General features: G+C 40.2%; 1 protein-coding gene across 1 annotated transcript in view; it reads left to right on the forward strand.

The window, feature by feature from the left end:
• Positions 1-8,980: 8,980 nt before the first annotated feature.
• LOC150091720 (uncharacterized) overlaps positions 8,981-12,331 on the forward strand; it is a 92,923-nt gene continuing 89,572 nt past the window's right edge. Inside the window, exon 1 of the mRNA XM_090369451.1 lies at positions 8,981-9,111. The gene's annotated coding sequence lies outside the window, so the exon portion shown is untranslated. The remainder of the gene's footprint in view (positions 9,112-12,331) is intronic.

A 12,331-nucleotide genomic window follows, 5' to 3' on the forward strand; every position in this document is an offset into this window, starting at 1 on the left:
TACAAACTCGTGGGATTTAACACCTATAAATGATATGTTATATTAATGTGTTTATTAGAGTTCTGATTACTCAAGACGTGCTGTGTTTTGTTCTCTAATTTCTACTCATATATCAATCTACACCGTTCTTGGGACCTTGCGTGATCGATGCTCCCGTTACACAGGAGAACAGGTGACGTCACCGAGTGTAGTATTACGGCGAGCGCACCCCTGGGGTGATTGAAAACGAAAGTAAAAGCTTAAGCTCCGTCAAGTGACGCTATCGTTATATCCTTTAGTTGTACAGGTCCTGAAAAAAAATATCCGGCACTATTAGGTAAAAATACTTCTGGAAAGAAAGTAAAAGGGCAAAAAAAAAAATGAAAATATTTGCCTTTTTACACAGTGCAAGAATCACTTTCACCTCTGCTGGCGGCTCCTGTTAATCTATTATTCAGCGTATCCCCCAAAGCTAGCAGTTTTCCGACCCACCTAAATCTGCGTCGATAGCACCAGCAAATATTCTTGCACCCTTTCTATTTAAGTGTATCCAGTCTCTTCTGTTAACAAGCACAGACCTCAATTTTTCCTCATCAACTGTAATGTATTAAATCTCTTTGTCAACTTGCTCAAAGAAAAGGCTCTGGTAGCAGACTTCAAAAACAAATCCTATCGGGCCATTTGCTTAATTGGAATCCTCCAGGGCGGGATACTATCGTCTCTAATGTTCTCCGCAATCCTTCAACCGTTCCTACTAACCAATAAGCATGTAATGTCTTATGCGGACGATGTTAAAACCATTGCCACTTCAGATTCAAGTCAATCAGCTAAATGCACTGAAGAGCTGATCTATGATATTTAGCCCACCCGAATAATTAAATTCATATGCTGTCTGAAGGGCTGATCTGTAACACCCTCCTAGAGTTCACTTTATACCTCGAATCTTTCAATCTCGCAATGAACTGCTCAAAATCCACTCATCTCCAAATCTCGCTTAAAGAGAGCATCATTCCGATAACCGCCTCCCTGAATGCCCAAACAATTCATAACTGATTATATGGATCTGGGAATTTTCTATGAGTCAAAATTAAACTTCGCTTCACATCTGAACTACCTGTCCAAAAAACTCACAATAACCATTTGTTATTATTATTATTATTATTATTATTATCATCAGTTTATTTCTCTTAGGAGAACACCCGGTTACAGCTACTGGCTAGAGGGTGAAAATACATATACAACTATGTTACAAAAATACATCTATGTTACAATTATAAAATACATGAAATACATAATATCTGATTTATAACTACATTTTATCTGGAAAAGACACTATTTGAGTTATTAATTATTCGCAAATACTTTTACTACTTAACTACTGTAAACTGGTAAGAACATACCGTGACAATTGAAGCATACCTTCTGCTTAAACACACACAAGTGGGAGTTTTACCATATTTACATAAACACAAATATTTACAGCAGCCAAAACAACGTACAGCATATGAAACAACACGAATGACCGTGATACGGCAAAATAAAAATTTTAAAGTTCAATTTTCCAGCAGTCTTCTTCTTCTGTGGGGATTACAGTTGTGTAGGTAGGTCAATCCTTACACATTGATGAGGTCGGGTTCCCTAAAGCCCAGTGGCTTGTGCCTGGCCGAACAAGGTGCTGAAACTGTATCTTTACATCTGTATTTGCGAGTAAGAGTTTCTGAGAACTTCCTTTCTGTAGGATTTGCAATTGCAGAGCTTTTCAGGATTGATGTTGAGGTATTGTTAAATAGCTGGATGGTGTTTGCTGGAAAGAATCTTCCGAGGCTATCCAACTGCGTAAATGCCGCTTTCAGTTGTGGTTCTTTATCTGCAACTCGTCTTGATTTTTCGCCGGGTATTTCTATCCACTCTCGGGCTTTCGGTGCATCCAGTCGTCCTGTTAAAAGCTGAGCAAGGATCATTATGTTCCTTGACGTGATTATTTGTCTCCAGGGTGTGACCTCTAAATTGGAGTATAGTATAGCTCTTGAGATGGTAAAAGGTTTAGCTGAAATTATGTTCAGCCATCTCAAGAGCCAGTATTCGAGTCCTAGAAAGGCTTTGATACTGCTTTCGGGAGCTGAAGACCAGATTTGTGCCGCGTATAGGGGAATAGGAGTAACACATCTGTTGATGTATTGCTTCATCAGACCGGGGTCTCTAATACCGATGAGCTCTTGCCTGGTTGCCCAAAGCGCTGCGTATGTTTTGTTGCGGATGTATGTGAAGTGCGGGCGAAAGGTTAGGCCTTCATCCCACTTGAGACCAAGATCAACGTGTGTCTGTGCCTTTTGGACGAGGATGCCGTTCACAAATATTTCCATTTTGTTTGGCTTTATTTTATTTGTGAAAGTCATATGTGCCGTCTTTTTCCCATTCAACTGCAGCCCGATACAATCTAGGTACTCTTGAAGTTCTTTTATTTTAGTATTAGCCACTTGGTTGTGGTAGTCAGCTGATTTCTGATCTCCTGAGGTAATAAAAAATTTTATATCATCGGCGTATGTGATGAAGTGCTTCTTGTTCTGGGCTAAGAAGGGTTCAAGGGCTATGGCAAAAAGTGTGGCAGACAAAACTCCGCCTTGCGGGACCCCTTTATCTACCTCATACATTGCGCACATGTTTTCGTTTGTCACCGCAATTTGTCTTCGCCGAAGAGTGCTCTTTAATAAATGGAGGACATTTCCTGCAATGTGAAAGTAGTCCCGCAGAATGACTATGAGAGCTGGGATGGATATGTTATCATAGGCGGATGCCACATCTAAAAAGACTACGTCCACCTGCCGCTTGCTGTTTAGTGCTTGTTGGATCCTTAGCAGTGTCCCCATGAGGTTGGTGATGGTCGATCTCTGTGGAAGTACTGAGTGCAGGTATTCTGGCCTGTGCTTGAAGCAATGCTCGATAATCGTGTGCAGGAAACAAAACCTTCAACATATACATTCTGCCCATATTATAATACAATTCTTTTCCAAAATTATCAAGCCAAAAATTCTCTATTCTTCCCCTGTCTGGGCCAGCGTGGCCAATGTAAATTTCAAAAAGATCTCTTCCCTTGAGTACTGGTTTCTTAAATGGACTTTCTTCAAATCGAGCTATGAACCTGTCTCTTCCTGAACTTTTATGGTTGACTGCCTATACTACTCCGACTTTTCACATTCAATCTGGTACACAACCTTTTTTCTTTACAGAACTGTGAAACACAGACGTTGATTGTCCAGAAATTTGGGACGTTATAGCTTTGAGAATTCCCAGGAAAGCAACAAGATCCAAACCAATTCTAGTACCTTTACTAAACCGACTCCATTTAATCGAAAGGCACTTCCCATTCAACACTCTGCTCTTTGTCAACGGTTTGAATATAGACTCAGCCTTAATAGTCCAAAACAGAGCTCTCCTGTTACAAGCGGATAAACTCATATTAACGAATCTCCACCGATCTAAATATAACCACAAAAACCAAAATATTATATTTAGACCACGGAAATAATTAAATTCATCTTCTGTGCTGTGTCTTATGTCTGTTAATTGCGTGAGTTCTGTGGTCGATTTGTCTGTTTTGCTAGACGAAAAACCCCTGTTTCTGGGGAAAAACCTTGTTATCTACGCCTGAGACTGACTTACTCAGCCACGGAGTGAAAAAGTCCATTAAAGTTCCTCGCGTCATCGACTGGATTCGAACCCGGTCCTTTTCCACTCGTTATGTTACCTCCTTCATCCCCATTCATCCTGACTTTACAGTCTAGATATCTAGGGGAAGGAAAAAAAAACCTTCCACTCATCAGATGACGCCGATATTTTTTGTTTTCTTGAATTGCAGTTCTCATGCATTATATGATCTGGAGAATTTAGTGATAGCGAATTCAGTCAGTTGTGTACACTTAATGTCAACTGCAAGTGTCAATAATTTTGTCTCTCCTATTAATTGTGTTCCATTCTAATTGGATGTGGCTTTATGCTTTACTGTAAGCCCCTATAGCTGTTGCATTAGTTGTCCCCTGGCAAGCTCAGCATTGTCAGCATGATTTTTGTATTGTATTGATAACACATCTCCACATGGCGACGCTTGTCCGCCACTTTGTCCAGGATGCCTCTTGGACAAACCTGCAACCACTGGCTTGTCTGGAGCTGTTGTCTCTATGCATTGTAGGAATGAGTGACCGAGAGCTAATAAACGGAATTTTATTTATTTATTATTATTTATGACCTCTGTTTTGTGATCACTGTTGATCTTAAATGCGTTGATCCTTTAACATGTTCTTTTATACGCGCACTGTCCCTTAAAATAGTATTCACCGTTGAAACAGCGAGACATAATTCTGTGCAATAGATAACAAACTTCGTCCTGCTTCGTACTTCTTAACCATTTTCATCATTTCTGAATCAATTTTGTTTCGTTTCCTAGCAATGTTAACACTTGCACTTTCCGTTGGTCACTTTGCCTTCACAATTGTAATAAGTAAAGAGGAAAGAAGAGTATATTCTGAAAATTTATGATTTTGAAACATAAAGATTGAAAGTTTCAGGGGGGGGAGGAACTTATTTCACTATAATACCATAACGTAAAAACCCATTCCAGTTATCGGTATTATCGCAAATACAATAAGATCGAGTTTACTACCACTTTATAATAGATGGCGCTAATAGAAAAACCCAATAAACCGGAAAGTGCAAATTGGTTTTATTGTTTTATGGTAGTGACCTCCAGAAAGGAATAGGACCAGGGTATGTCTGCCAGGGGCAAAGGTTGATGACGTTGTAGAGCGGATATCATCTTTTAAGGGCACAAAAGGTGATATAGTTGTACACGTTGGCACTAATGATATTAAGAGTAGGAGACCGGCGGAATTACTTAGCAAGTACAGGTCACTGTTGAAAAAAAGCCGTGAATTAGGGTTGAACTTGAAAGTGTCTGCAATTCTGCCCAGACACGATAGGAGGGAGTATATGATGAGAGCCTTGTCGATCAATTCGGCCCTGGAGGGATTGTGCAAGGCTCAAGGGGTAGAATTTTTTTCAGCCTGGACTGTACTTGTTAACAGGAGAGATTGCTTCTACAGGGATGGGATACACTTAAATAGAAAGGGTGCAAGAATTTTTGCTGATGCTGTCGAGGCAGTGTTAGGTGGGTCGGAAAACTGCTAGTTGGGGGGGATACAAGGACTAATAGATTAACAGTAGCCAGTGGCAGAGGTGGAAGTGATTCTTGCACTGCTTCTATTGAAATGAGCAGAAGTCTGAAAAACAAGATGCAGGATATTTCACAGACTGCTGGTAGTCATTGCGGTACAAGTAAACACATGGGTTGTGTTAGAGTAGCTAAGAATAGAAACAGGTGCATGTATACCTGCGTGTACACCAATGCTAAGAGTTTGGTAAATAAATTTGATGAATTTGAGGTATTGCTCAAAACATCAAAGGCAGATATTGTTGGGATATCAGAGACGTGGTGTCACACAGATATAAGTAATGCGGAACTGGAATTTGGGGAATACAATGTATATAGAAAGGATAGACAGGACAGGAGGGGAGGAGGGGTTATGCTATTAGTTAAGAAACACACAAAGTCCAAGGAAGTGAAGCCAGTCGACATCGATGGACAGGGCAGTGTCGAGTCAGTTTTGGTGTGACATAAGCATAGGGAAATCAAAATTGGGAGTAGGAGTGTGCTATAGGCCTATTGACTCTGATGAGTATAATAAGATATTGTAAATGGAAATAGAGTGGGCCAGTAAATCAGAGAGTCTTATAATGGGGGATTTTAATTTCCCAGATATTTACTGGAATTTGTGGGTTGGTCACTCGCACACTAGCAAGGCTTTTGTGGATTTATTGGATGATTGTTTTCTTCATCAGCATGTTCGTGAGGCAACAAGAGGGAGCAATACTCTTGATCTGATTATCAGTAGTGATTCTTCATGCATTAAGAATCTGCAGATAAATGAACCACTAGGTGGCAGTGATCACAGTGTGTTGAAGTGGGATTTACTCAAGGAGGTAACTACCATCAGAGGTAAAGGGAAGGGTTTTTGTTTTCGTAAAGGCGACTATGATGGTCTGAGACAGTATTTAAATTCTATACAGTGGGACCAACTGATGATGTTACCAACAGCAAACTCAAAATGGGAAGCATTCAAGGAACTAATCTTGGAAGCTACTAGGCTTTACATACCAACTAAGAAATATTGTTCAAGGTTTAGGCCTAAATGGTTGTCAGATGAACTAATGAGACATGTGGCAGAGAAGAAAAATGCATGGGATACATACAAATTAATGGGTGACATGGAAGCCTATGATAGATATAAGTTGGTCTGTAACCAAGTCACAAAGGAGATTAGGCAGGCAAAGGCAGACTACGAAAAATCCTTGGCAAAGGATGCAAAGAAAAACAGAAAAGAGTTCTTTACCTATTTAAACTCAAGAAGGAAAGGGATGAATCAGATTGGTCCACTGGATATTGATGGTTCAACAGTTGAGGATCCTGCTCAGGTGGCTAACAATCTAAACGAGTATTTTGCATCTACATTCACGCATGAGGAGTTATTCAGGAAGGAGAATGATGTAGGTAAAGTAAACATTGGCAGTGAGCTGGATGATTTTGTAATAACTGAGAGGAAATTGGAGGAGAGATTGTTGACGATAAACATAAAAGAGGCACCTGGGGTGGATGTGATCTATCCAGTTATATTAAAGGAGGCAGCAAAGGAAGTAAACAAACCCCTAGCCATAATTATGAGAGCTTCTTTGGACTCAGGGGAGGTACCCATAGACTGGAGGTGTGCAAATGTAACCCCAATTCACAAAGGAGGATCAAAGGCTGACACAAGTAATTATAGACCTGTTAGTTTAACTTCTGTTCCAGGTAAATTAATGGAGGCACTGGTTAAAGAAGCACTGCAGGATCATCTAGACAAGAATTCAGTTATAGCTCAGACGCAGCATGGTTTTGTTAAGGGCAGGTCTTGCCTGACCAATTTGATTGGATACTATGATGTAGTCACAAAAGAACTGGATGCAGGGAATAACTTTGATATTATATATTTGGATCTTAGAAAGGCTTTTGATACTGTTGCACATGGAAGACTGCTGCACAAATTGGAGCAGTGTGGCATTGGAGGCAAATTGCTGCTATGGATAAGGGGATGGTTGAGTGGCAGAAGACAGAGAGTGGTAATCAATGGACACTGCTCAAGGTGGACTAATGTTATTAGTGGAGTTCCTCAAGGTTCAGTGTTGGGTCCGTTGTTGTTTTCGGTGTTTATGAATGATATTGATGATGGGATATCAAGTTTAATGTCCAAGTTTGCAGATGATACAAAGGTTGGCAGGGTCGTTAAGGACAATACTGACGCTATGCTGCTGCAACAGGATCTGGAAAGGTTGAACAGATGGGCTGAGAGGTGGCAAATGAGGTTTAACATCGACAAATGTAAAGTGCTGCATATGGGAAACAGTAACCCAGAGCAACGTATCAACTCTGCTGTACTACACTGACAGTGGTGGAGAATGAAAAGGACCTGGGGGTAATTGTGCAGGCAGATATGAAGTTCTCTGAGCAGTGCAGACGAGCTGCAAGAGTAGCTCATGGTGTCTTGTCAATGATATACAGGAATTTTTCTAGCAGGGATAAGGAGGTGATTATTCCCTTGTATAAGGCAATGGTAAGGCCACATCTTGAGTACTGTATACAGGTCTGGAGGCCTCATTTCCAGAAGGATGTAGAGCTGCTGGAACGGGTACAGAGAAGGGCAACAAGATTAGTAAATGGAACAAAGGGTTGCTCTTACGAAGAAAGGCTTAAGTTTTGCAAATTACAGAGTTTGGAGACTAGGCACCGGCGAGGTGATCTGATAGAGGTGTATAAGGCTTTGAATGGTTTGAGCATGCTCAATGCCAATGGGATTCTTCATCTTTCTCAGAATAATCACCTCAGAGGGCATAAATTCAAATTGAGGAAGGACGGATGTCGGATAGATGTGCGGAAATTTGCCTTTGGCCAGCGGGTGGTTGGTTGGTGGAACTGACTTCCATCACTTGTTGTTGAAGTTGATAGCCTAAACAAATTTAAAGCTCAACTGGACAGGTATTTCGAACGAACGGAGGGGTGAAATGGGAGTGGGTTTTTTTTTTTTGGCTGATGCTGAATAAGCTTGCTTTCTTGCATCATATGCCTCTGCTAATGCTAATGCTAAAGGTGTTTTTGAAAAGTATCACAAAACCATTCAAAATTGATTCTTATAAGGGAACATATGATAACGATGAAAGTGTAGTGCAATTTCCATTATAAAAATGTTCTTTTAGGGAGATAAATAGCTCTATAATATAGAGAAAATTTAAACATCTGAGGTCTTGGAACGAATTACGAAAAAAAAAAACAAGGTGTTGTTTGGTTTACATTACGATGTTTCACGATGCCTCCATTTATTCCTACGGGATGCCAAATACGCTTCCACGATTTTTTTAAGTTTGCACCGGCCTGCAAAAACTTACGTAAAGTCGATTCCGTAAGTCGAGAATTACGTAAGGTGGGGACTGGCTGTATTATCAGTTTCAAATAGCCCGCTCATTCTGGCCATTGCCAATAGGGATCGCTCTTTGATAAGAACGTTGAGGGTCTTAAGAGAAATAGAAAGTTCTTCACTCAAAATTAGAGATCAGTTTTTTTATTTGTCGATTTGAATCTTCCAGTATATGAACGGTTTAACATTTTTTTTAATATAAATTAAGAACTCTTTATACTTTAGAAATATTTACATCATTTAAGTTTTTCTTCACAACTCAAATACCTACTTTATAAATAACTAAATAATCACATGAACAATTACAATATCAACACTATTATTTAGTTTACTCATTTTTTTGCTTTAATGTTCAAACTAAACCAAAATTACCCTCCCAGCAGCGCTATCGATTGGTAGTGGTAAGAATTTTAAGCAGCTTCATTTAGAGTAGTTGTGTATTACCTACCCCTCGTGCTCCAAGCAGTATAACATAGCACAGTGTAGTACTGGTAGGCAAGTACGAAACATGTATAATGCGGTAATAGCAACTAACGTCGTTTGTGCGTAATAATACTTATAGGAAACAACATAAAAGGTAGGTAACGACATAATAATGTTATACGCACCTAAATTAACCATCTACAAATCATTTTGTAGTAAACGTTTTTGTAATTAACCAAAAAAAAAAAGTCATTTGACATTTTCTTGGTTTACCGGAAATGTGCTTATAACCCAAGCCAACTTGTAAATTACTAGAGAGATACAGCTGTGTGACATGATATGCACTATTTATATAAGGTAAAACTAAATATATCTTAAATTTGAGGTATTGCTCAAAACATCAAAGGCAGATATTGTGGGGATTTCAGAGACGTGGTGTCACACAGATGTAAGGAATGCAGAACTGGAATTTGGGGAGTACAATGTCTACAGAAAGGATAGACAGGATAGGAAGGTAGGAGGGGTTATGCTATTAGTTAAAAAAACACATAAAATCCAAGGAAGTGAAGCCAGTCGACATCGCTGGACAGTGCAGTGTCGAGTCAGTTTGGTGTGACATAAGCATTGGGAGATCAAAATTGAGAGTAGGAGTGTGCTATAGGCCTAACGACTCTGATGAGTATAATAAGAAACTGTTCGGAGAAATAGAGTGGGCCAGTAAATCAGAGAGTCTTATAATGGGGGATTTTAATTTCCCAGATATTGACTGGAATTTGGGGGCTGGTCACTCACACAGTAGAAAGGCTTTTGTGGATTTATTGGATGATTGTTTTCTACATCAGCATGTTCGGGAGGCAACTAGAGGGAGTAATACTCTTGATTTGATTATCAGTAGTGATTCTTCATGCATTAAGAATCTGCAGATAAATGAACCACTAGGTGGCAGTGATCACAGTGTTCTGAAGTGGGAGTTACTCAAAGAGGTAACTACCATTAGGGGTAAAGGGAAGGGGTATTGCTTTCATAAAGGCGACTACAATGGACTGAGACAGTATTTAAATTCTATACAGTGGGATCAACTGATGATATTGCCAACAGCAAATTCAAAATGGGAAGCATTCAAAGAACTTATCTCGGAAGCTACTAGGCTTTACATACCAACTAAGAAATATTGTTCAAGGTTTAGGCCTAAATGGATGTCAGATGAACTAATGAGGCATATGGCAGAGAAGAAAAATGCATGGGATACATACAAATTAACACGTGACACAGACACCTATGATAGATACAAGTTGATATGTAACCAAGTTACAAAGGAGGTTAGGCAGGCGAAGACAGATTATGAGAGATCCTTGGCAAGGGATGCGAAGAAAAACAGCAAAGAGTTCTTTACTTATGTAAACTCTAGAAGGAAGGGGATGAATCAGATTGGTCCACTTGATATCGAAGGGTCAACTGTTGATCACCCTGCTCAGGTAGCTAACAAACTAAATGAATATTTTGCATCGACATTCACACATGAGGAGTTATTCAGTGAGGGGAATGCCAGAGGTGTATTCAACTCTAGCAGTAAGCTAGAGAATCTTGTAATAACTGAGAGCAAAGTGGAGGAGAAATTGTTGAAGATAAACACAAGAAAGGCACCTGGGGTGGATGGGATCTATCCAGTTATATTAAAGGAGGCAGCAAAGGAAGTAAGCAAACCCTTAGCCATAATTATGAGAGCTTCCTTGGACTCAGGGGAGGTACCCACAGACTGGAGATGTGCAAATGTGACCCCAATTCACAAAGGAGGATCAAAGGCTGACACAAGTAATTATAGACCTGTGAGTTTAACTTCTGTTCCCGGAAAATTAATGGAGGCACTGGTTAAAGAAGCACTGCAGGATCATCTAGACAAGACTTCAGTTATAGCTAGGACACAGCATGGTTTTGTTAAGGGGAAGTCTTGCCTGACCAATTTGATTGGATACTATGATGCAGTCACAAAAGATCTGGATGCAGGGAATAACTTTGATATTATATATCTAGATCTTAGAAAGGCTTTTGATACTGTTGCACATGGAAGACTGCTGCACAAATTGGAGCAGTGTGACATTGGAGGCAAATTGCTGCTATGGATAAAGGGGTGGTTGAGGGGGAGAAGACAGAGTGGTAATCAATAGACACTGCTCATCGTGGACTAATGTTATTAGTGGAGTCCCTCAGGGTTCAGTATTGGGTCCTTTATTGTTTTCTGTATTTATAAATGATATTGATGATGGTATATCAGGCTTAATGTCCAAGTTTGCAGACGATATGAAAGTTGGCAGGGTTGTCAAGGACACTACTGACACTATGCTGCTGCAACAGGATTTGGAAAGGTTGAACAGATGGACTTCGAGGTGGCAAATGAAGTTTAACATTGACAAATGTAAAGTACTACATATGGGAAACAGCAACCCCAGAGCAACGTATCAACTCTGTGGTACTACACTGACAGTGGTAGAGAATGAAAGGGACCTGGGGGTGGTTGTGCAGACAGATATGAAGTTCTCTGAGCAGTGCAGATGGGCTGCAAGAGTAGCTCATGGTGTATTGTCAATGATATATAGGAATTTTTCTAGCAGGGATAAGGAGGTGATTATTCCCTTGTATAAGGCAATGGTCAGGCCACACCTAGAGTACTGTATACAGGCCTGGAGGCCTCATTTCAAGAAGGATGTAGAGCTGCTGGAACGACTACAGAGAAGGGCAACAAGATTGGTGAATGGGACAAAGGGGTGCTCTTACGAAGAAAGGCTTAAGTTTTGCGAATTACAGTGTCTGGAAACTAGGCACCAGCGAGGCGATCTGATAGAGGTGTACAAAGCCTTGAATGGTTTGAGCATGCTCAATGCTGATGGGATTCTTCCTCTTGCTCAGAATAATCACCCGAGAGGGCATAAATTCAAATTGAGGAAAGACAGATGTAGGATAGATATGCGGAAATTTGCCTTTAGCCAGCAGGTGGTTGGTCGGTGGAACAGACTTCCATCCCTTGTCGTGGAAGTTGATAGCCTAAATAAGTTTAAGGCTCAGCTGGACAGGTATTTTGAATGAACAGAGGGGTGAAGTTGTTATTTTTTATTTATTTATGTTACTTTTTTTTTTTTTTTTTTTTTTTGGCTGATGCTGCATAAGCTTGCTTTCTTGCATCAAATGCCTCTACTAATGCTAAAGCAAAAATGCAGTTTTGTAGTTAATGTTGTTTGACACTAAACCCTCAATATATGGTAGGTAGTAGTAGTGGCATGGTTGACCGGGCTAGCCAGGTGGGTAAAGTGCCTGCCTGGCAACCCAAAGGTCGCGGGTTCAAATCCCGCTTCGGGCTTGGATCAAAGTACTGCAAAACC

Source organism: Mastigoproctus giganteus, chromosome 1, assembly GCF_048544385.1.
Source record: "Mastigoproctus giganteus isolate SK-2022 chromosome 1, ASM4854438v1, whole genome shotgun sequence".
Lineage (NCBI taxonomy): Eukaryota > Metazoa > Arthropoda > Arachnida > Uropygi > Thelyphonidae > Mastigoproctus > Mastigoproctus giganteus.